The following is a 24031-nucleotide window of genomic DNA, read 5'->3' on the forward strand; positions in this document are numbered from 1 at the left end:
TATCTGATTAGTATCTCACTACTTAAAAATAATATAAATTAAAAAGGACAAAATTCTCAAATCAAAATTTAAGTAAAAGTTAGGTTAACCTAATTATTGTCTCTATTCAAGGTTTAGTTCCAGGCAACATAATCTACTCTAGTTAAGTAATAAAAACTATTTATTTTGAGGTATTAATTAGCTTTTAGTTGAATTACTGGGAAGGCCAAGGGTACCAGGCTTGAATGCCTCTGAGCTAATAATACTGAACCAAATCCAAAGATTGTTTCTGTGGAAGTTCACCTGTTTTTGCTGCCTACACATCAGCACCTATGGGGTCAGAAGCTTTGGCAGCTCAAGAAATGCCATGTCTCCAAAACTGTGCTTGCTTCTTAAATCTTTATAGCCTTACAAGTCTTACTAGGTAGATGCTTGCAAGATTATTGCAGGTTTGTTGAGTGCATATGTCGGAAGATATATCCACCATAATGCTGCAATATAACATGCTACCTCAAAATTCAGTGGCCTAAAATAACCATCAACTATTTTTGTTCCTACATCTGCAGGATAGCTGAGGTTGGCTAATCTAGGCTAGGCTCAGTTGGGTGGCTCTGATCTGACTGGACTTGGTTCTTTGTTGTGGGTTAGACTAATTCTGGATCTATTGAATTTATTCTGGTTACCAGGCTGTGGGAAGCAGCTATCATAGTGATGGCAGAGGGCTAAACAAGCAGAAACACACAATGTATCCTCAGTTAAGAGTCAGACCTGGCAAATTCTCATTTCTGCTGCATTTCTTTGGCTAACAGAGGTCACATGGCCAAGTCAAAAGTCAAGGTGAAGAAGTACATTCCACCTCTAGTGGAAGGAACTGCAAACTCACAGAAGAGAGCAAATGAAGGGAAGGGTGCATAATTGAGACTAATGCTCAAATCTAACATGCAGAAAATATTGTTTTGAAATAACTCTCCTGAAAAAGAGAGACATAATTGAAGAACTATGAAAATGGAAACAGATTTTACGTAAGTTTAGTACTGAATCAAAGTAAAGTAGTGTACTACATTTGTAATGGAAAATCAAAGATTAGTATATTCAGCATAGCTTTTATATGCATAATGCTAAAACGTCAGTGAAATATTGTGGATCACGACTGTGATTCTTCTTGAAGGATGTATATACTCCATACACAATATATAGATGTGTAACAGATGATGTCATAATAGTATATATAAAGCCATCTTACCATTGTTGCATCTTAATTAGAGAAACAAGATATGTATAAAATTGACATTTAAAATAGATTTTTAACTGAAAGTGTTTGTTTCTGTGCATTTTTATTCACTTATATACTATGTAGCAGTGGGTGATCATGTGGCTTTGTGCCAAGGATAAGAAGGGGACACTGATGTTGTTTCTGTTTGTTCAGTCTAGTGCATATATGAAAGGACAGAGGCATAGGCTCCAAAATACAAGCTGAAGAAAAAGTAAAATAAAAGTAAAATAGTGTTCTTATGACGTAACAATTATTTCATAACCACTTATTATCTAAGACCAGTCAGTACTTTGCTCACTTTGGTTAGGAATGATTTTATACTCCTGAATGGATGGAGCCTCCTCATTTAACAATACTATCAAGTAACAAAAGAAGAGAAATATTTCTCTCATTTCCAGATCTTTCCAAACCCTAAAATTGCCAGTCCTTCCAAATTCACAAGGACTGAAAATTTTACCCTTTCTTTTAGTACCTGCTATCTTTCCATGAAAGGAAAACATTATGCTACAACTGTATAACAATATGTAGTATTATAGTTATACCAGTAGCAAAAGCCAATAAGTTAAAAAATGATAAAATTACAGAAAACATATATATAAAATTATATATATAAGTTTATATACATATAAATAAGATTTATATAAATAAATACTAACTATATAAATTTACATATTTTATTTATAAAATAAATATATTTCATTTATACATATAATTACCTTAAATATAATTTCTTTAAGCATTTGATTGTTAAAGACTGACTAAAAAGTAAGTTTTAATTTTATTTTGCCAAGTATAAGAAAGTTCTATTTTTTTGTCAGTCTGATATATTTTATGTGCTGCTATGTTTGTTTTATGATTATTTTAAATCATTTTAAATATTTTGAGCACTATAAAATATTTTATGTTGTTATGTAAAACTTAGTCTATAACCTAGATCATTTAAAAATGTTAACTGCCTTAACATTCAGGTGGTTAAAATTCTCCCCTTGGTAGCACAAAATACTCCTAATTTTATCATAGATATTAATAGATGAAAATGAATGTTTTATAAGGAAATTGAGCTGTTAAAATATTCAGCAATGTGCAAGTTACCATTGCGTGAAGATAAGAAACCTGATTAAGAGAATTAGTAACTGGTTATTCAACTTCTACATTTCTGTTATTCTAATTTTATATTTGTAATACACTTTACAGTAAGTGCATTACAATTAAAAATGTAGAAAATGTTTATCCATTTTGCACTTTAAATCATCTCAGATCATAATGAAGGTACATGTACCATGCTTATTCAGGTAAGCACTGGGGAGTCATTGAGAGATTTTCAGCAGAATGATGTGGTTGAATTTACATTTTACCTAGGTTGCTTGACAGCTAAGTGAGAGATTTCTTTTTCTCTTAGATTTCTTATTTTTCTTAAAATATTAATATTTCTTATTAATATTTTTAAAACTCCTTGACTTTTGAAAATAATTAATAGACTTAATATTTTAGTTTTAGGTTTACAAAAATATTGAGTGGGAATTACACAGAGAGTTCCCCTATACTCCCTGTCCGCACACAACCACAACATCCTGCACTAGAGTGCTACTTTTGTTACAATTATCCTACTTTGACACACAATTAGTACCTAAAGTCCATAATTCCCATTGAGTTCTATGGATTTTGACAAATGTAAAATGACATAAAGCATACCCACCATTGTAGTACCATACAGAGTAGTTTCATTCCCTAAAAATTCTCTGTGCTCCGCCTGTTCACCAGTTTCTCCCACAATCCCTATCAATTACTGATCTTTTACTGTCTCAATAGTTTGGCATTTTCCAAAATGCCTTATAATTGGAATAATATGGTATGTAGCCTCTTTAAATTGGTTTGTTTCACTTAGTAATAAGAATTTATATTTTCTCCATGTCTTTTCACGGTTGGTAGCCCTTTTCTTTCTAGTGCTGAATAATATTCTATTATCTGGATGTACCACAGTTTTTTATCCACTCATTAACTGAGGAACATCTTGGTTGTTTACATTTGGTGTTTACAAATAAAACTGCTATAAACGTCTATGTGCAGGATTTCATGTAGATATAACTTTTCCATTCATTTGGGTAAATACCAAGGATCATGATTGCTGTATCATATAGTAAAAGAATGTTTAGCTTGGTAAGAAACTTTCAGATATCTTCCAAAGTACTGTATCATTTTGCATACCCACCAGCAATGTTCCTGTTATTCCACATCCATGCCTGCATTTGGTATTGGCAGTGCTTTGGATATGGGTCATTCTAATGGGTGTCTAATGGTATCTCATTGTTCTTTTAATATGCAACTTCCTAATGGCCTATGATATGGAGCAGTTTTTTCTGTGCTCACTTGCCATTATATATCTTCTTTGAAGCAAAATCTGTTCAGGTTTTTTGCCATTATAAAGTCAAATTCTTTGTTTTCTTGTCATTGAGTTTTTAATTTCTTGTGTATTTTTTTGGGGGGGGAGGAAGGCAGGAAGGGAGGGAAGAAGGACGGTAGGGAGGAAGGAAGGGATGAAGGAAGGAAGGAAGGGAGGAGGCGGGGAGGGAGGGAAGAAGGATGGTAGGGAGGAAGGAAGGGATGAAGGAAGGAAGGAAGGAAGGGAGGAAGCGGGGAGGGAGGGAGGGAGGGAAGGGAAGGAAGGAAATCAAGCAATGAGAGAGACATTTCCGACTTGGATCTAGAGGTTTACAAGTTGATTTCTTTTTTTTTTGAGAGAAGGAAAGAAAAAAAAAATAAGTAAAGGAGAGGAAGAGAAAGAGGAAGAGAAAGAGGGAGAGTAAATGGAAATATTGCTTTATTTTGAAAAAAATTGAGTATTAATAATGGCCAATCAATGTTTCATTTAAACTTATGGGTAGGTGTGATGTGGTATTGACAAGAATGTATATTTTGTGTATTTGAAGTGGAGAGCTCTATGAATATTTATTAAGTTTACTTGTTCCGGATCTGAGTTCGAGTCCTTGATATCCTTATGAATTTTCTGTCTCATTGACTCTAAGTCTTGTATCTGGGTGTTAGGATCGTTAGCTCTTGTTGTTGCATTGATCCTTTTACCACTATATCTTTGTTGCTTTAAAATCTATTTTCTCCGATACGAGAATTACAACTCCTGCTTTTTATTTATTTATTATTTATTTTTGCTCTCCATTTGGTTGGTAAATCTTTCTCCATCCCTTTGTTTTGAGTCTTCGTGTATCCTTGCATGTGAAACTGGTCTGGATGTAAAATGCCATTGGGTTTTGGCTGTGTCTTTTGATTGGGGGATTTAGTCAATTTAAATTTAGGGTTACTGCCATTTGATGTTGACTGGCTGTTTTATCCATTCGTTGGTGTAAATTCTTCTTTATGTTGGTGCTCTTTACTTTTTGGTGTATTTTTAGAAAGGCTAATACTGGTTGTTTCTTTCTGTGTGTAATGCTTCTTTCAGAAGCTCTTGTAAAGCAGGCCTGGTGGTAATAAAATCTCCGTGTTCTTGCTTGTTCATAAAAGATTTTATTTTTCCTTCAGTTGTGAAGCTTAGTTTGGCTGGATATGAAATTCTGGGCTGAAGGTTCTGTTCTTTGAGAATGTTGAATATTGGCCCCCACTCTCTTCTGGCTTGTAGAGTTTCTGCTGAGAGATCTGCTGTAAGTCTGATAGGCTTGCCTGTTTGGGTAACATGACCTTTCTCTCTGGCTGCCCTTAGTATTTTCTCCTTCGTTTCAACCCTGGTGAATCTAACGATTATGTGCCTTGGGGTTGCTCTTCTTGAGGAATATCTTTGTGGTGTTCTCTGTATTACCTGGGGTTGAATTTTGACCTGCTTTGCTAGTTTAGGAAAATTTTCCTGAATAATATCCTGAAGGGTATTTTCCAGCTTGGATTCATTCTCTCCGTCACATTCAGGTACACCTATCAAACGTAAATTTGGTCTTTTCACATAGTCCCACATTTCTTGGAGACTTTGCTCATTCCTTTTTATCCTTTTTTCTCTAATCTTTTCTTCACGTTTTATTTCATTAAGTTGGACTTTGACCTCTGATATCCCTTCTTCTGCTTGAACAATTCGAGTGTTTAAACCTGTGCATACTTCTCGGAGTTCCTGTATTGTATTCTTTAGTTCCATTAATTCACTCATACTCCGCTCTAAGTTGTCTATTCTCAATAGGATTTCATCAAACCTTTTTTCAAAGTTCCTAGTTTCTTTATGTTGGGCTACAACATGGTCTTTTAACTCACCGAAGTTTCTTATTATCCATTCCTTGAAGAGTGATTCTGTCATTGGGATGCGCTCGTTCTCCATCAAGCCTTGTTCCATTGTTGATGTGGAACTGTGATCATCTTTAGAGGGAGAGGCGTTCTGATTTTGAGTATTCTCAGCTTTTTTACGCTGGTTTCTTCCCGCCATTGTAAATTTATCCTCCTGTCTCTTTGAAATTACCAACTTTCAGATTAGCTCTCCTGAGTGGGCGTCCAGGTTGTTAGTTCCCAGGGCCAGAGCAGCGGCGTTAAAACTGATGGTGCTTTTCTGCCCAGGGTTCTCCTGTCGGGCTTCCTTCTTGTGTTGGTAGTAAGCAACTCTGCCTTCCTGGGGCTCCAAACCTCGGTCAGAAGGGAAACCGGTCCTGTTTACTCTGCACCGAGCGCTCCCGCGCCGAGGTGCCGTCATAGCCGCTGCTGGGCTCTGGTGTCCTGCTGGGGACCCGGGCTGGTCTCCGAACCTGTTTACTTTGCTCCGAGAGCTGCCACGCCAAGGTGCCAGCGGAACCGCTGCACCGGCCACGAGAGTCGCGCTGGCCACCCGTGTGTTTCCTCCACTGGGGGATCTCCTGCTCCGTGAGCGACCAGAATTTGTCTGAAAGTGTGGTGTCCTCTAGTTCTCCTCGCCTTCCCTGAGAGCTGCAATCCCTGGATGTTAGCGATCGGCCATCTTGGATCCTCTCCTCTTGTGTATTTTTTATAACAGACCTTTATCAGACGTGCCCTTTGCAAATACTTTCTTGCAGTCTGGGGCTTGTCTTCCCACTCCCTTGACAGTATCTTTTGAAGAGTTAAGTGGATAATTTTAATTAAGTCCATATATATGAAGTATTTTTTTCTAGGATTGTACCTTTGGTGTTTTATTAAAAAGGCATACCCAAGTTGACATAATTTTTCTATGTTATCTTCAAGGAGTTTTATAGTTTTGGTTTTCACATTTAGGGTCATGATTCGTTTTAAAAGTATTTTTTATGAAGGATCTAAAGTCTGTGACAAGATCTATATATTTTTTTTTTTTTTTGTAAATGTCCATTTGTCCCAGCACCATTTGTTGAAAAGACTATTTTTGATCCCTTTTATTGTCTTGGTTCTTTGTCAAAAAATCAGTTACCTATACTTATGTGAGACTATTTCTGGGTTTTCTGTTCTGTTATATTAATCTATTTGTCTGTTCTTTCACCACATGTCTTGATTACTGTGGCTTTAAAATAAGTTTTGAGTCAGGTATTGTTTGTCCTCTAACTTTGTTTTTCTTTGCAATATTATTTTGGCTATTTTGGGTCTTTTGCCTCTCTAAGTAAATATTAGAATCAATTTGTTGATATAGAGAAAATAGCTTGCTAGAATTCCAATTGGGATTACATTGAATCTATAGATCAAGTTAGAAGGAACTGACATCTTGACAATATTGAGTCTTCCTATCCATGCACATGGAACATATCTCCATTTAATTCTTTGCTTTCTTTCATTATTTGTGTACTTTTCCTCATATATATGTATTTTATTTTATTTATTCTGAAGTATAAATAAATGGTAATGCGTTTTTAATTTCAAATTCCACTTACTTGTTGATGGTATATATAAAGCATATGACTTTTGATTTTAAACTTATATTCAGCATTTTTGCTATAATTGCTTGTTGGTTTTAGTAGGATTTCTTTTGTGAATTCTTTTGGATTTCTACATAGATGATCATGTCATCTGTGACCACAGGCAGTTTTCTTTCTTTCTTCCCAATCTGTATGTTTTTTATTTCCTTTATTGATTTAGCTAGGAATTCTAGTACCATGTTGAAAAGCACTGCTGAAAGGAAGTGTCCTTTGTCTTCTTCCTAATCTTGGAAGTGAAACTTAAAAGTCTCTCACAATTAAACACAGTGTTAGCTGTATTATCTTATAGATCTTTTATATCAACTTGAGGAAATTCCCCTTAATGTCTAGTTTGTTGGAGAGTTTTTGTTATACATGGGTGTTGCATTTTCTCAGATATTATATGGGTGTTTCATCCTTGGATATGATCACTTGATTTTTCTTCTTTAGCCCATTGATGTGATAGAGTACATTAACTGATTTTCTAACGTAGAATCGGCCTTGTATGCTTAGGATAAAACCCACTTGTTCTAGGTGCATCATTCTTCTTATACATTGATTTGATTTGCTGTTATTTTCTGAGGCAATATTAGGGTTTTGGCACATATGTCCATGAGAGATACTGGTCTGCAGGTTCTTTCTTGTAATGACTTTCTCTGGTTTTGATATTAGGGTACTGCAGGCCTCATAGTCCTTGGTAGAAATTACTCCCTCTGCTTCTATCTTCTGGGAGAGACTGTAGAGAACTGGTGAAATTTTTCCTTAGTTATTTGATAGCATTCATCATCAAATCCATCTCAGCCTGGTGGTTTCTGTCTTAGAAGATATGAACTGATTCAATTTCTTTAAACAGATACAGGCCTATTCAGAGATATTGAATTTTTTCTTGTGCGAGTTTTGGTATTTTGTGTCTTTCAATAATTTGGTCTATTAAATCTAGGTTATCAAATTCGTAGGCATAGATTTGTTCATAATATTTCCTTATGATCCCTTTATGTTCATGGAATCTGTAGTAGTGTATATTCTTTGATTAGTTAGTCTTGCTAGAGGCATATAAATTTTTTAGATCTTTTTGAAAAACATCTATTGTTTTGTTCTTTTTCTCTACTTATGTAATGTTTTAAATTTTATTGATTTCTGATCTATTTTTATTATTGATTTTTTCTGCTTATTTTGAACTAATTTGTTCTTTTTTCTGTAATACTATATTATAAGCTTAGATCATTTATTTTAGAAATTTTCTTTGCTAATATACTTATTCAGTGCTATAAATTTCCCTCTAACCACTGTTTTTGCTAAATATTACAAATTTTGATAACTTGCATCTTCATTTTCATTTAGTTCCAATTTTTTGAAAATTTCTCTTAAGATTTCTTCTCTGACCCATGTGTTATGCAGAAGTATGTTGTTTAATCCCCAAGTCTTTGAATATTTTCCTTGTATCTTTTTGTTATTAATTTCTAGTTTAATTATATTTCAGTCTGAGAGAAGACATTGTATAATTTCTTTTATTTTAAATTTTTCAGAGTGTTTTTCATGCCCCAGAATGTTGTCTGTATTGGTCAGTATTTCACATGAGCTTGAGAAGAATCTGCTGTTCTTGAGTGAAGCAGTCTATAGATGTCAATAATACCCAGTTGCTTGATGATACTGTTAAATTCAACTATGTCCGTAAGATTTTCTGCTTCTTGAATTTGTCCATTTCTGATACAAAGGTGTTAAATTTTTCAACTATAATAATTCATCTATCTCTCCTTATTTGTCTCTCAGTTTTTGCTTCTTAAATTTTCATGCTCTGTGTTTAGGAACATGGGCATTAAGGATAGTTATGTCATGTTATGTTGTTGTTGTTATGACTGTTGACTCCTTTAAAATTATGCAATGACACTTTTTATGTCTGATAACTTTCCTTCTTAAGGCATGCTTAAGAAGAACATAATCCCCTAGCATATTTAAAAATTATTTATTTTCCCCTCTTCCTGCCGAAAGCACAGGGATTTCTTCTCTAATAGTCACTGAAAGAACCTGGTAAGATTCCTGGAGGTAGAGCTAATGTGTGACCCCCTTTAAGAAGGGGTTACCATGGATTTTTTAACTCTTAAGACTTGTTCACACTGAGCATCCAGTAGTTTATTAGTTACAGTTCTGGCTTTTCTATCCTATTACTGGTTCTCATGCTTGTTTATTTCATGGGTTTATACTCAGGTAAATTGTATTTTTCTATATTTGTCTAACTGTCACTCCAACTTGGGGGCAGTGGTTTGTTCTATGACCTCCCTTCTGTGACTGATTTAAGGAGAATTGTTGATCTTTAATTTTGTTTAGCTTCTCACTTGTCAAGAAGGAGGGATGACTTCTATGTGTTTTACATGCAGAACTAGAAGTCAGAAGCCCTGAATTTTAGTAGTATTCTGAAAGGCTAATGTGTTTAGTTTTAAACAAAAAAGAAAATGTAGAAAATGACAGACCATTATTTTATGTATTTTGTCAACATGTATTTCCAGTAATAGATTACAGTTGAGCAGACCAAAAAAAGTGTGATTTTTACAAAAGGGTCATATTAAAAGACTGTTAGGAATTGGTTATAGATAATCCTCTCTGCAAATTTTGTAATTTATTCTATTCCAGTAACTGTGGTTATAGTTGAATAGACTTTAAGTGATGATCTAATTGTTTTAAAGTAGTTGCAGGTAAATTGAAATAAATTATATATGAAAACATTATATCATAGAAAAGGAAAACAAACAAAAACGTCTCTGAAAGAAGCTGTTTAGGAGAAGGAGTTTTACCTTTCCATTTTGTCCTTTGTTTTGATTTATCCAAACAGAGTGCCATAATGAATCCTCCTCAGGTCTCAACTGATAGAAGATTAATATTCAAGGTTCACCAGTACACCTTATGGTAGGTGACTTCATAAAACATAGTTCAATGTCATATTGAAAGCTGGAGACAATTTTGTTGTTGCTGTTGGTAGACTTCAACTGATGTATTATCTATTACAAGAGAACTTCTAGATGGATTTGCATCCAGTTGTTACAGGAAGTTTGTCCTAGATATACCTTTAAAAATAATCAATACTACTATTCCAGCTTCCGTGTAAAATTGTCCAGACAGATATAAGTAAAATTTGTTTTCAAAATCTCTAGCACATTTAAAGAATATCCTCCAGCCTTCATAGTGCTGCCTTCCAGCTCTTAATAATCTTTAGTGCCAAATTCCAGCTGTAAAGAAAGTTAACTAAATGCCTGAACTGAATTAATTCTATGATGTTTACCGTAATTTTTCTGAGTACTTCTGTGGACAGAAGGCTGCAATCCTTGGAGGCCATGTAAAGAATCTTTGACAACCAAAGATAATTTTCATTTTTCAAGTTTGTTTGTTAATGTCCAGGTAAGAGCGTTGAGTCATCAGATTATCTTGGACTCAAATCCCGATTCTCCCATTTTTCTGCTAATGTAACTGTGAACAAGTGATCTAGTATTTCAGAGCCTCAGTTTTGTCACTTGTAAAATGGAGATAATTATTACAAACTTAGCAGATTGGTGAAAAGATGAAAGAGAAAACACATGTGAACTGCTAAGATGTTGCATGTAGTACAGAGAGCATATAGTAAGCATTCCTAAATACAGTAGCTTCTGTGGTTGCATTTATTAATATTATTTGATTACTTCATTTATTAAAAATTTGACAAACATTATGTACATTCAGTGTTACAATCACTCTATTAACTGTTTAATATCATCTTGTGCTGCTGAATTAGATTAAATTTATATAGTTCTATTTTTATTTTATCGAAAATTGTTCCTGATCCTATTTCACCTCCACACACAGGCTACTAACTTCAGTAATAAGCCAATCATGATAAATATTACTTATTTTAAAAAATCAAAAGAAATAACATTTATTTTCTTTTATGGCCCTACTGTGGATAGCTAACTTAAAAATGGATCTTCTTTCTCTCTCAACTTAAACATTTTTCTTTACCTTCTTTTAAGCAAATGATTTCAGTTTAACTTAGTGGAGAACATGCATGCTTTGATCTCAGGCCGAATTAGTTTTCAGTCTTAACATTGCTACTTATTAGCCCAGGAACTTAGATTATTATGAACCTCTCTGAATTTTGGCTTTCTCAGCTTTTCCAGACATAATGGGAATATCTGAGAATGGATGTGAAACTTAAATAAAATACTGTTACCTAGTTTAGTATCTGACACTGAGTAGGTTCTCAATAAATGATATATTCATGAAATGGATTAAAATCAGGCACAAGTTTTAATCTGAAAGTGTCATTTATACTTTAACTTTTCATTTGGAGTCTTATTTTGACAAGTCTCACAATTTTTAAAAATCACTTTTGTTAAAGACATTGCCTATTAGAAGAACATCATACTACATAATTTTAGAACTCTTTGTCACATGAAGCCTTTATGGAAAACATTTAAGGAAAATTTTAAATGGAAATCAGGTGTCAGAAGTTTAATTAGAAAAATTCATGCCTTATACATGGGACTAATGTAGACTATGGCAAGCTGCTTAATTGTTGATTCTAAGGCTATTTTTACATTGTCAACATTCTATTTAGTAATCTTGGGGGAAATAGCGTCAAAAGCAGACAAAGAAAAATGTTTCACTTTCCTGCAGCTGATTCCCGTGATTGCCTGACGTTTAGTTACATTTGGGCATCTGTCTCAGGAACTTCCATTGTCTGCAACCATATGCAAACTGAAGTGTGCATTGGGGTATAGACATGTGGACAGAATTTACACTTAGATATGCCATCTAACAGCAGCGGGAGAAGCTGGACAAGCCTAAGATACTTCATACAGTCCATTTAATGAACTGTTACTTTATTATTTTGTAAAGCTTCTATAATGCACATTTATGATATAAAAAGTGCCTTGCATACTGCTTCATTGGAAGGGGACCTCATTTAGATTAACCTGTGACTTCAACAGCAGGTGGTAGAATGAACCAACTGCTTCAATTACTGCTTTTGCGCATGACTTTCATGTGTTGCTAAGATTATCAGAGGAACCTGATTACCTCCCCTTAGACACTATTGTTGGCACGATGATTAAGTTGTTATTTTTTTTTTTAAGACTGGAAACCTAAAAAGCTTTTTGGCATGAGGCAAAAGCACTGTGTATAGAGATCAGTAAGATAGTGTGTATCATTGCCCTGTAGCTTATCTCCACATATACAGCTCCCTGGTGGATCCCTATGATAAACATTATTGGAACAATTAGCTGCTGCTGACACAGAATCCAGACACAATAGCCATGGCCAGCAGCACAGAGCCAAAAATTATGGAGCCAAAAACCATAAAAAGCAACACCAAGCTAGTCTCCCCATTCAACTGCTGTCATAAAACCCTCCCAGTGCTATGTTTGCATAGCTGGCTTCAACGATATGGCACTGTTAACACAAAAGAAGAAGCTGCAGCACTTGTCTTTGTTTAGCTGAAATTACAAGTCATTGAATTAGTATGTCATCTTTATTGTGCTGTCATGCAGCGGAGGTGAGGAAGGCTCCGTAATGGATGGGAGAGTTTGATGGCCTGAAAGACAGGCTCACAGATGGTTGTCGATATAAAACAGTTTTCCCCCCCTTTAAAAAAAAAGGAAGAAAGAAAGGGGGAGAAAAGGCAGAAAGCCTGCTTGGAATGGATCCTTGCTTATTTGTGGTATGATACCAAGGAATATTCATATCAGTTTCAAAATTAAGAACTTTGGTTGCCTAGAGTATGCAACAAAGGCATAGAATGCAAACATTCCTGAGGAATGCTTGTAGCTTAAACAAAAGTGTTGAAACAGTTTAGCTTCTTAGAAAGCTGGTTGTTATTGTTGTTATTGTGGGGGGAAGCTTCTCTTATAATACTTCTAAACAATTGGAAATTATTAGATAATATGAATGAGAAGGGCTAACAGTGTTTTAGAAAGTTTAAAAATAAAAAGTGAGAACTTTGACTATTTTTTCTTATTATGAGAAATGTAAAGTTCTGCACTTGTGCATATTTTCATTGAGAATACTAAACAGTTAATAAGAGATAATTTGGGGTGAATTTGACTTCAGGCATATTTTTAATTTAGTGCTTTCTTGCCTAACTTGCTGCTTCTCTATAGTTTTAGTCTTATTGACAGCATGTAATTGGAGAACTATATTAGAACTATCTATTGAAAATCAATGAAATGAGACACTAAATTTTATTTTTAAAAGACAAAAAGTTTTATCTCATTTGACATGATTATTTAAAAGTTTTACCTAAATAAAGGTATTATTCTGAATTTACTTCTTTCACAGAGAAAGCACTCTGTGTCCTAGCATTTCATTTCAGGTGGGACTCTCATCCACCAAATACTCATAGCAATGCTTTAATTAAAGAGGAAACCAGTTACATCTAAGAGTGTATAGAATTTTTAATGTACTTATAATTCTTTGGGGGTTTTTTTCTTGTGGACAAGAAAAAACACATGAAAACTTCAGAAAGTAATTTTCTATTGTAAAATTGAGACAGGTATTTGGAAATATATGAAAATCTCATTGCACTCCAGCCTGGGTAACAAGAGCAAAACTCCATCTCAAAAAAAAGAAAAAAAAGAAAAGAAAATCTCAAATGGAAAAAATACACCAGTGACTATATTATTTTAAAAATATACTTGTTCCTAGCTAAGAAAATCATAAGGGATGAAATTCAAGGATTGAATAATGGCAGAACATAGCTCTTTACGAAACTGCCTATTTTCAAATGTGAGCAAAAAAGCTTTCTAAGTATTTCTAAAGTAAGACTTCAGTGTCTTTAGAAAAAGCTGTATGAAGGAGAATTAAAGAATTAAATCCCTTGAGATCTTAAGTTTATCTCTGTTTTTGCAGCAATATTATTGAATATATAAACTTCTAGTTTACTTTTGTTTTGTCTTTATTTGAGGATTTTGATGCTGATTCTTACAGTTTGTTATGACAGGTAGCTTCTTCGGGGGGAAACATTGTTAGTGCTTGTGTGAGTTGGGGACATGGGGAAAAGAATGTGGATATATGGTTCGTCATATCTGGGTTTGAATCTTGGCTCTGACATCTGTTAGCTAAATAACCTCGACATCTGTTAGCAATATAACCACTTGGCCTCTGAGTTTCTTATTTGTAAATATGAGTGAGGATAAGTAGACAGAGTAAAGATAAGGGCAACAAGTGACCAGGCCACAGCATGGGAGTGAATTTTCATAGGTGCGAGGTTGCAAGATGTAACTCACTGTCTCATTGTCCTGTGTCAAAAGTATTACACCAGTGTAAAGGCAAGGACTGACAGATCCAGATCCTGGAAAAGGAGGCTTACATTGAGGTTTGGGCACAGAAAAGTATAAGGTCAGAGCAGAACCGACAGAATACAGCTCGTTGCGTCCTGTCAGGTCTAAGGAAAGAAGGCTCCCCCAAATCTGTCCAACTAGCACTAGATCTAGTGCCCAGAGGCTGGGCTGAGGATCAAGAAGTCTCAATTCTTGGTAGAGAAGAATTTGTGATCACAAAGCCAGGCAAGTCATTAGGGTTACTATCATTTACAACTTAAAATAACTGAGCCAGTTAAGTAAAGATATTGATAGGGGTGAAGTAGGAAGATGGAGAACAAAGTGCAAACACTAAAGAATTAAGGTTTTCCCTCTAAGGATAAGAATTAAAAGAAGGGGAAGTTTAGGACAGCCAGGATAAATCCAGTTATGATTAAGCCATGAGTTGCTTAACCTTGTATTGCTAGAAATATCTTCTTTCTTTCTTTTTTTAAATCCAAATAGGGCAGGGTCTGCTCTGGCAGCCACTACAGAGATTTAAATCCCCCTAGTCCAGGATTTCTCATGCCAATGGCTGCTTGGTTACAAACATGGTGTCTAGAACACGCAGTTTATTGGGTTGTGTAAGAGATTTTAGGAGTTTCATTCCCACTATTGCTGAAACATCTTCATTTGTACTATGTCCCTCAAATATTTCTGTGAAGTCAGAAAGATTTTATTTTCTCTTTTTTTTTTTTTTTTTTTTTTTTTTGAGACAGAGTCTTGCTCTGTCACCAGGTGCCAGGCTGGAGTGCAGTGGCAGGATCTCTGCTCACTGCAACCTCCGCCTCCCAGGTTCAAGCAATTCTCCTGCCTCAGCCTCCTGAGTAACTGGGACTACAGACGCACACCACCACGCCCAGCTAATTTTTGTAGTTTTAGTAGAGATTGGGTTTCATCATGTTGGCAAGGATGGTCCCGATCTCTTGACCTTGTGATCCGCCACCCTGGCCTCCCAAAGTGCTGGGATTACAAGTGTGATCCACCACGCCCAGCCTATTTTCTCTTTTTTTTTGAAACAAGGTCTCACTCTGTTGCCCAGGCTGGAGTGCAATGGCATGATCATGGCCAGATGATTCTCCCACCTCAGCCTGGGAAAGACTTTTAATAAAAAATTAGGCATAATCAAAATATTTTTTAAAAAATGCAATGACCTCAGAATTACTTCTTTTCTAATTTACAATTTACAAATCTAGTGATAATATATATGAAAGGTATGGTAAACCAAAGAAGTCAATGTATTTGTAGTACTTATTACCATCTCACTGAAACTGTACAGAAGAGTGAAAAAGATCTAGTAGTTACATGTTGACTTGAACTTATATAAAGATGTAAGTGAAAGAGATAAGGTTTACCTGTTAATTCGTATTGAGAGGAGACGGTGCTAAAGGTAAAGGGCCCATGAGATGGCAAGGGGAGAAAGGGATATAAGATGTAGTTGGGGGGAAGCTCAAGAGAGCTAAGATGAATTATTGTTTTCAGCATTAACCATAGTACAAAGACAAAATTACCTGGTGTTTATTGGTGTCCAAATCATTTTGTTATGTATCTTCTTTCTCTATTCTTTGATTTCATTCTTTTCATAACTTTTAAATTCATTTATTGGAGAGTACTAGAATAAAGCCAATGAACAAGAAAGGATATTTGTTCATCAAAGGGGACTCTTTTTTAAATGTCTCACAGACACATATTTTTATTCTGCTGTTCTAAAGTTATCCTAGAATAGTGTTCCAATGTTTAGGTCAGAGGGTCATATATTTTATAATATAAGCTGATTTTAGCTTAAACATCCTTTTCCCCCACTTTTACTTGCAGCCTGCAACTTGTTCTTTTCAAATAAATGTCACTTTTTTTTTTTTTTTTTTGAGACGGAGTTTCGCTCTTGTTACCCATGCTGGAGTGCAATGGCACGATCTCTGCTCACTGCAACCTCCGCCTCCTAGGTTCTGGCAATTCTCCTGCCTCAGCCTCCTGAGTAGCTGGGATTACAGGCATGCGCCACCATGCCCAGCTAATTTTTTGTATTTTTAGTAGAGACGGAGTTTCACCGTGTTGACCAGGATGGTCTCGATCTCTTGACCTCGTGATCCACCTGCCTTGGCCTCCCAAATTGCTGGGATTACAGGCATGAGCCACCGCGCCCGGCCCCTGAATAAATGTCACTTAATGTGTTTAAACTGCCTTTGGCTCCCTGCTCTTCCCTTTTTTTCCTGGGCCCTGTATTTTGCTTAACCTGTGTGATTGAAAGAATTGAATGATAATTTTAACAATTATGTGTTAACATCCTAGTGTTATAACCTCGTCAAACTCAACTGAAATATATTTAGCAATTATTTTAATAAGCAATGCTCATATGTGATTTTATCATTTCATTTTTATTCATCAAATGTATAAACAATAATTGAATACATCCTTGTCCATTGTAAAATTGAATTCAGGTTTTCAGGCTTGGCTTGTGTATGTGTCTCCATGATTCTAACTTTTTCTTGTTTTTCATCTCTGTATTTTCTCTCTCTTGCCTCCTCTGGTTTCATTCTAATGCAGATGAATGCTGGCAAATCTATCACAGATAATTTTCTATCTCCAACCTCACTTTTATCATTAAATATTAGATTAATAACAATCACAACCGGGCAGAGTGGCTCATGCCTGTAATCCCAGCACTTTGGGAAAGCGAGGCAGGTGGATCACAAGGTCAGGAGTTCAAGACCAGCCTGGCCAACATAGTGAAACCCCATCTCTACTAAAATTACAAAAATTATGGTGCTGGGCATCTGTAATCCTAGCTACTCAGGAGGCTGAAACAGAATTATTTGAACCTGGGAGGAAGAGATTACAGTGAGTCAAGATTGTGCTACTGCACTCCAGCCTGGTGACAGAGCGAGACTCCATTCCAAAGTCTCGCTCTGTCACTCAATTAGTATTCCTGACCTAAGATTTTCTTTAGGTCAGGAGTCACTGACTCTTTCTTAATCCCTCTGTGTAAGCTGTGAAACTATAATTATCCTACAACCTAATATATTGAGGAGCAACACCACAGAAAACATAACTTTTATTTGGAAAATGTAACAGACATTGTCCACTGAGATTCTCTGCTAATGCTTCATACACAGTATGTCCAAAACACCTCCTATGTCCCTCCTAAACCAGTACCCCCTTCTCCTTCTGCTTGGAGCCAGTCAAGAGTTGAGTCTTCAGAGTCACGTGTTATTCCTTATTTTCAATCATCTGCCACATTCAGTAGAATCTAACTCTACAGTTTGAATAATTTCTCTTTATCATTAATTTTCACACTATTAATCTTCTTAATGGAGCCTTCAAACTTCTTGTCTAGGCACTGAAACCAGACTTCTGAAGAGTTTCCCCAACTTTAACTTCTCATTTTCATTTAACATCTCATCTTTCCTTCTCAAAAGATTCAAAGACTTCTTATCCCTCATAAATTCAAGATATGATACTCTGCCTGGCACTCAGGGTCTTCTGTATCATAACCAGTTTAATCCCCTCCCTGCAAATTCCTTGAACAGAGCCTGTATTTTCATAAGCCTTCCCTTTTCATTAAATCATCCTCACCCATAAAATCCATTTCAAATGCCATCCCCTTTTCTGACTTTCTGAGTACAGTGTCATCTTTTCTTCTGTGAATATCATCCCCTTGCATTTTGTAACTGTTCAATAGTCCTAATTATATTATACATATATGGTAATTATTTATGCCTTCTTTTTTCCACCAACTTTGTAGATTGTCTTATCCCATCTTTCTCCACCAACTTTGTTCGATTTGACTTTAAGCTCTTCTTGAGCCAGATCTGGCCTATTTATCTTTGTATTTCCAGAACATATTATTGCAGTTCCTCAATCATACTGAAAAATAATTATCATATTTGATGGAAAGCAAGTACTTGAAACTTATTGTTTCTTCACTGTTTGTCTTAGTAGGTACTTCTCCAAATACCATATAGAATTACAACGAATTGAATTCTAAGGATCTCAGCCAGCTTAATTAAATTGTGGAATGTGTCACTTTTCAAAATGATAAAATGAATGATGTCTTATAATCCTGGATTGACTATTGGAACTTGCATTCTGTGTGCCAATCTTTGGGTTCACATTTTGGGATCTGAAGTTTTCTATGTGAGGATAGTGTAAAGTGGCAATGGGATTAAAAATTAGCAGGTAATTTTTAATAGCTATATGCTCTGGTATAATTCTTAAATTACAGAGATGGCTCCTCATTTTGCATTGAGAGCAACTGAAAAAATAATTAATGGCTCTGACATCAAGAAAATCTGAGTTTTATATGACTGTTCCTTAATTGAGGGCAAAGGACGCAAGGTCTAAATCTCTGCCTGGGAGTGAAGCTCAAAAATACCTTTGTTTATCAGGCTGTGCTTCAACCAACCAGACTCACTGAAATGGAGGGAGGAGCAAGGGTATTTACAGCACTTGGAAAGGCCTTATTCACCCCCTGACTTTACACTCAGCTAAACTTAGAAATGCAATTGGTTTATTTTGTATAAATAAGCAAGAATGCTGGAAGAAACTAAATATCTTCATAAAACAAAACATTATGATACCAGAAACCCTTAGGAATAGCACTAATGCTTTTAAATGAAGGTTTTATTTGTCTCAGAGCTGCAAAAAGGAGTCACTAATGAGATGTCATTTAAATTCTAACACCTGTTTAATGGCAGTTTTTCTCTATCCCCAAAGAGTAACTGTTTATGAATGTTTGCAGTTTTCCAAGTGTATCTACAAGAATTGTTTTTTCATAAACAGTGTGATGCCTTTTTCCTCATAGGCTTCATTCACTGTTACAACATATAATGAAAATTGTTGGTTGTGGCATTTTTGTATTACATGGGTTTCAAAGATAGTGTTCATTTCAGATACTGAAACTTAAAATTTTATAATTCACATAGTACATATTTATGAGAAACTTTATGTTTTACAGATGTTTGAGTATATATTGGTATAAGAAAAATTAAATTTCTACTTATATTGTTTGCTAAATTTAAGTAAGATTGAAAAGACATTGGTGAAAATGTGTTTGCTCTTATATTCCCTGTTATGAAAAGAAAGTATATTCATAAACGAACATACATGCACACAGATTTCTAAGATTTGCAGAAAAGAAATGCTTTTTGACTTTTTTCTCAGACAAGTAAATAACTGAAAAAGCAACAAATGAAATTGTAACCATCCTTTTGTGATTTTGTTTTTCTTATATGAACAATTTCTTATTTGTAAAAAGAACCCACAAGAACTCTGTTACCACTCTCTCAAAAATGATTGTGATGATTAACAGACACTATAAGGATGAATATATGAAAAATTACTTACCATTGGAAATATTTTCTTTAGGATGTGTCCCATTTGTATTTACAGGATTTTATACATCTTGCTTTCATGGTTAACATACTTTAATAAAAATAATTATACTTCAGTGAAATTACCTATAAATGTTTAAATGAATTACCTCTGTCGAGAAATTCATATGTAATTAATTTCTTTGAGACATCAGAGACATTAGGCCATGGATTTTTACCAAAATGATTATTTGAAATCTAAAAAACGCTGGCTTCTAGGAAAGCTGCAGGGAATTTTTAAGAATGTACCTCTTTGACCAATAACAGTCATGGTTTTGCTCTGTTGGCATTCTGAATGTGTGACAAAGCAATCTTGTTTGTGTTAGGAAAGTAGGAACTTGTCCTGAAGAAAGGTGAGACTGGGCCTGTGTATGAAATATTCTATAGAACTCTTTAGGATTTAAGCTGAGCACACCAGGCTTACTGCAAAAGAGGATGGCTAAGCCATAAAATGCTCAAAGTGTGGACTTGAACAGTTCTATAAAACCTAAATGTTCTGCACATTACAGGAGAAAAGAAGAAAATTGTTGCAGATGTGACTGGATTTCCCATTATGCTAACAACTATTCTAAATTTCTTCCTCATGATCATTATTCCTTAGATATCTAAGTATCAAATTATTTCCTCTCCTCCCCTCTCAAGATTCCCCCCTTCATGAGATTCTTGCCAATTTAAGGTGCTCTTTTGAATGAACATAAGGACTGGATTTTTTCAGTTTTAAAAAAATGCTTTTCTTATTTTTCTGTCTCTGTCTTTCTCCCCCTCCCCTCATATATGTAAAAATATGCATACATAAAGACACATACATACACATATATCAAACATTGAAGAATTGAACCATATCAATTTACCCCTAGTTTATACAATTTTTATTTATAGGTGGAATCTCAGTGCTTAATCGGTATGTTCTAATTACCCATTGGATTTATTCACAATTGGCTGACATACACCTTACACTGAGATGAGAGAAATAAGCATATTCTTTTTTCTGTGCAGTTCTTGTCTTGACTTATGAAAGCCAAACATCCACTCTGTATGGGGAGATGAATCAGCAATCCATATATCTATTCATCATACATATTTCACAAGGAGGATATTGTGGTGACTGCAAAGTTCTTACAAAAATAATATGGAAATCCGGAACTTGATGTGGAGTGTCAGAGAGCCTCTGACTATTATTTACCTTATCAGTTTTTGCTTTCGGAAATCAATGGAAGGGCATCAAGTTCAGCTAATCCATATTTCTGAGTATGAAATTGAATTTATAGTCTGTAATATGTTGACTACCACTCGCATTTAAGGCATAATTGATTTTTATTGAAAAGCCAGCAGGCACATCAAAAATTTCCACAAACCACAAGGATGTTAAATTTTACCCTGTTTAGCTAATAGCGTGGCTTTATTTGTCCTTTAAAATGAAGCTTTTATATTTATATCAGCAAATGCTATGGAAGTGTGACTGATACCGTACGAAACCATTAATCCATGGTTCTGTAAAACTGTACTGCACAGAAATAAGCAACTTTATATTTCTAAGGTAAATGTCTATGGTTGGTTTGTTTTAAGGATAAATGGATAAACAGAATAATAAATCTAGCACAATATCATGTCATGTGCAAAGTTATTTTTCCATTGAAACAACAGCTTGCACCATTATTTCCTTTCTCTCCCATATTTTTTTGCATCTCCTTTTTTTCTCTACTTTACCAATTATATTTTGTGTGCATGTCTGGATAAATGGTTTATGTGTATAAAATGTAATTCCTAAGAAAAAGTCTATTTTTTCTATTTTAAAGTTAAGTAGTCAAACATAACATATGTGATGCTCCATTAAGCAAGTTTCACTCAAATGTCCCTAATACATGTGCTAACTTCATTTATTTTTAACTAAAAGTTATGATGGGAAGACTCTGTTGAGTGTTGCTGCCACAAGTGTGTAAATCCAATGTCAATTGCCTGATGGATTTTTTTTTAAATGAAACTTTGCCTCACTTTAGAAAAGCAAAACAATATAAAAACAAAAAGGTACAGGTACCATTATTTGTTATAATTCTCCTTCTTTGTAATATTTTCACAGTGATTCTCATGGGGTGGGAAGAGTATCATACCCTGAAGAAAGCACTGGAAATTTGCAGGGATGTATTAGGCTTTTATAAAAATTGCAAGGGGTGGAGCCAGAGCCACCACTGACTCCTAGGTAGAGTCAAGGGATGCTAGACATTTGCAGCTTGGAGGAGACTCTCACTGAAAAACTCTCCTATGCTTGCAGAACTTTCGAGTATCCTATGAGACATTCACGTGGTTGAAAAACTTATTTTAGAGAGAAAAAAAAAGAAAAACTTATTTAATATTATCCACCCTTAGATTTTATTTTCATTTACATGTAATTAGAAGATGTTTTACATTGTTTAATATATAATGAACTGTTCAGAAATCAAACTCTCATATAAATTAAGTGTAAATTGTTATTTCAAAATTTACCGATTGTTGGTCATTGATGGCAACTCTCTTTTCGGTGTTTGCTGCATCAATACAACAATCTTACTTTAGTTAGCATTACTGTCTGATGCATGTGCAAATTTACCATGATTCTCCACACAGCAGCAGCACTTGACTTCATGTCTTCATTGTGTAGCAGTGCTAGAACATTTATATTTCGAAATATGGGCTATTTTATTAATATTACAAAGTAGTTTCTCTTTATTTCTTTTTTTAAAATTTTTTATTGCATTTTAGGTTTTGGGGTACATGTGCAGAACATGCAACACAGTTGCATAGGTACACACATGGCAGTGTGTTTTGCTTTCTTTCTCCCCTTCACCCACATTTGGCATTTCTCCCCAGGCTATCCCTTCCCCCCTCCCCCTCCCACTGGCCCTCCCCTTTTCCCCCCAATAAACCCCAGTGTTTAGTACTCCCCTCCCTGTGTCCATGTGTTCTCATTTTTCATCACCTGCCTATGAGTGAGAATATGCGGTGTTTCATTTTATGTTCTTGTGTCAGTTTGCTGAGAATGATGCTCTCCAGATTCATCCATGTCCCTACAAATGACACAAACTCATCATTTCTGATTGCTGCATAATATTCCATGGTGTATATGTGTGTGCCACATTTTTCCAATCCAGTCTATCATCAATGGGCATTTGGGTTGATTCCAGGTCTTTGCTATTGTAAACAGTGCTGCAATGAACATTCGTGTGCATGTGTCCTTATAGTAGAACGATTTATAGTCCTTTGGATATATATACCCAGCAATGGGATTGCTGGGTCAAATGGAATTTCTATTTCTAAGGCCTTGAGGAATCGCCACACTGTCTTCCACAATGGTTGAACTAATTTACACTCCCACCAACAGTGTAAAAGTGTTCCTTTTTCTCCACATCCTCTCCAGCATCTGTTGTCTCCAGATTTTTTAATGATCGTCATTCTAACTGGCATGAGATGGTATCTCAATGTGGTTTTGATTTGCATCTCTCTGATGATCAGTGATGATGAGCATTTTTTCATATGATTGTTGGCCTGTCCTCATATATGTCTTCTTTCGTAAAGTATCTGTTCATATCCTTTGCCCAATTTTGAATGGGCTTGTTTTTTTTTTTTCCTGTAAATCTGTTTGAGTTCTTTGTAAATTCTGGATATCAGCCCTTTGTCAGATGGGTAAACTGCAAAAATTTTTTCCCATTCTGTTGGTTGCCGATTCACTCTAGTGACTGTTTCTTTTGCTGTGCAGAAGCTGTGGAGTTTGATTAGGTCCCATTTGTCTATTTTGGCTTTTGTTGCCGATGCTTTTGGTGTTTTGTTCATGAAGTCCTTGCCTACTCTTATGTCCTGGATGGTTTTGCCTAGATTTTCTTCTAGGTTTTTATTGTGCCAGGTCTCATGTTTAAGTCTTTAATCCATCTGGAGTTAATTTTAGTGTAAGGTGTCAGGAAGGGGTCCAGTTTCTGCTTTCTGCACATGGCTAGCCAGTTTTCCCAACACCATTTGTTAAACAGGGAATCCTTTCCCCATCGCTGGTTTTTGTCAGGTTTATCAAAGATTGTATGGTTGTAGATATGTTGTGTTGCCTCCGATGCCTCTGTTTTGTTCCATTGGTCTATATCTCTGTTTTGGTACCAGTACCATGCTATTTTGATTACTGTAGCCTTGTAGTATAGTTTGAAATCCGGTAGTGTGATCCCCCCCGCTGTGTTCTTTTTGCTTAGAATTGACTTGGCTATGCGGGCTCTCTTTTGGTTC

The 24031-nt window shown here is 35.3% G+C and overlaps 1 protein-coding gene across 33 annotated transcripts in view; it reads left to right on the top strand.

Annotated features, from left to right (window-relative positions):
• Positions 1 to 24031, top strand: part of LOC144582184 (uncharacterized) — a 1185294-nt gene that overhangs the window by 782885 nt on the left and 378378 nt on the right. The window contains exon 13 of one of the 33 annotated variants that reach the window (XR_013534417.1): positions 9932 to 22130. The exons of the other annotated variants lie outside the window; for them this stretch is intronic. The gene's annotated coding sequence lies outside the window, so the exon portion shown is untranslated. Of the gene's footprint in view, positions 1 to 9931; positions 22131 to 24031 lie in introns of those variants that run through there. 33 annotated transcript variants of the gene reach the window in all.

This window comes from Callithrix jacchus, chromosome 4 (assembly GCF_049354715.1).
Source record: "Callithrix jacchus isolate 240 chromosome 4, calJac240_pri, whole genome shotgun sequence".
Lineage (NCBI taxonomy): Eukaryota > Metazoa > Chordata > Mammalia > Primates > Cebidae > Callithrix > Callithrix jacchus.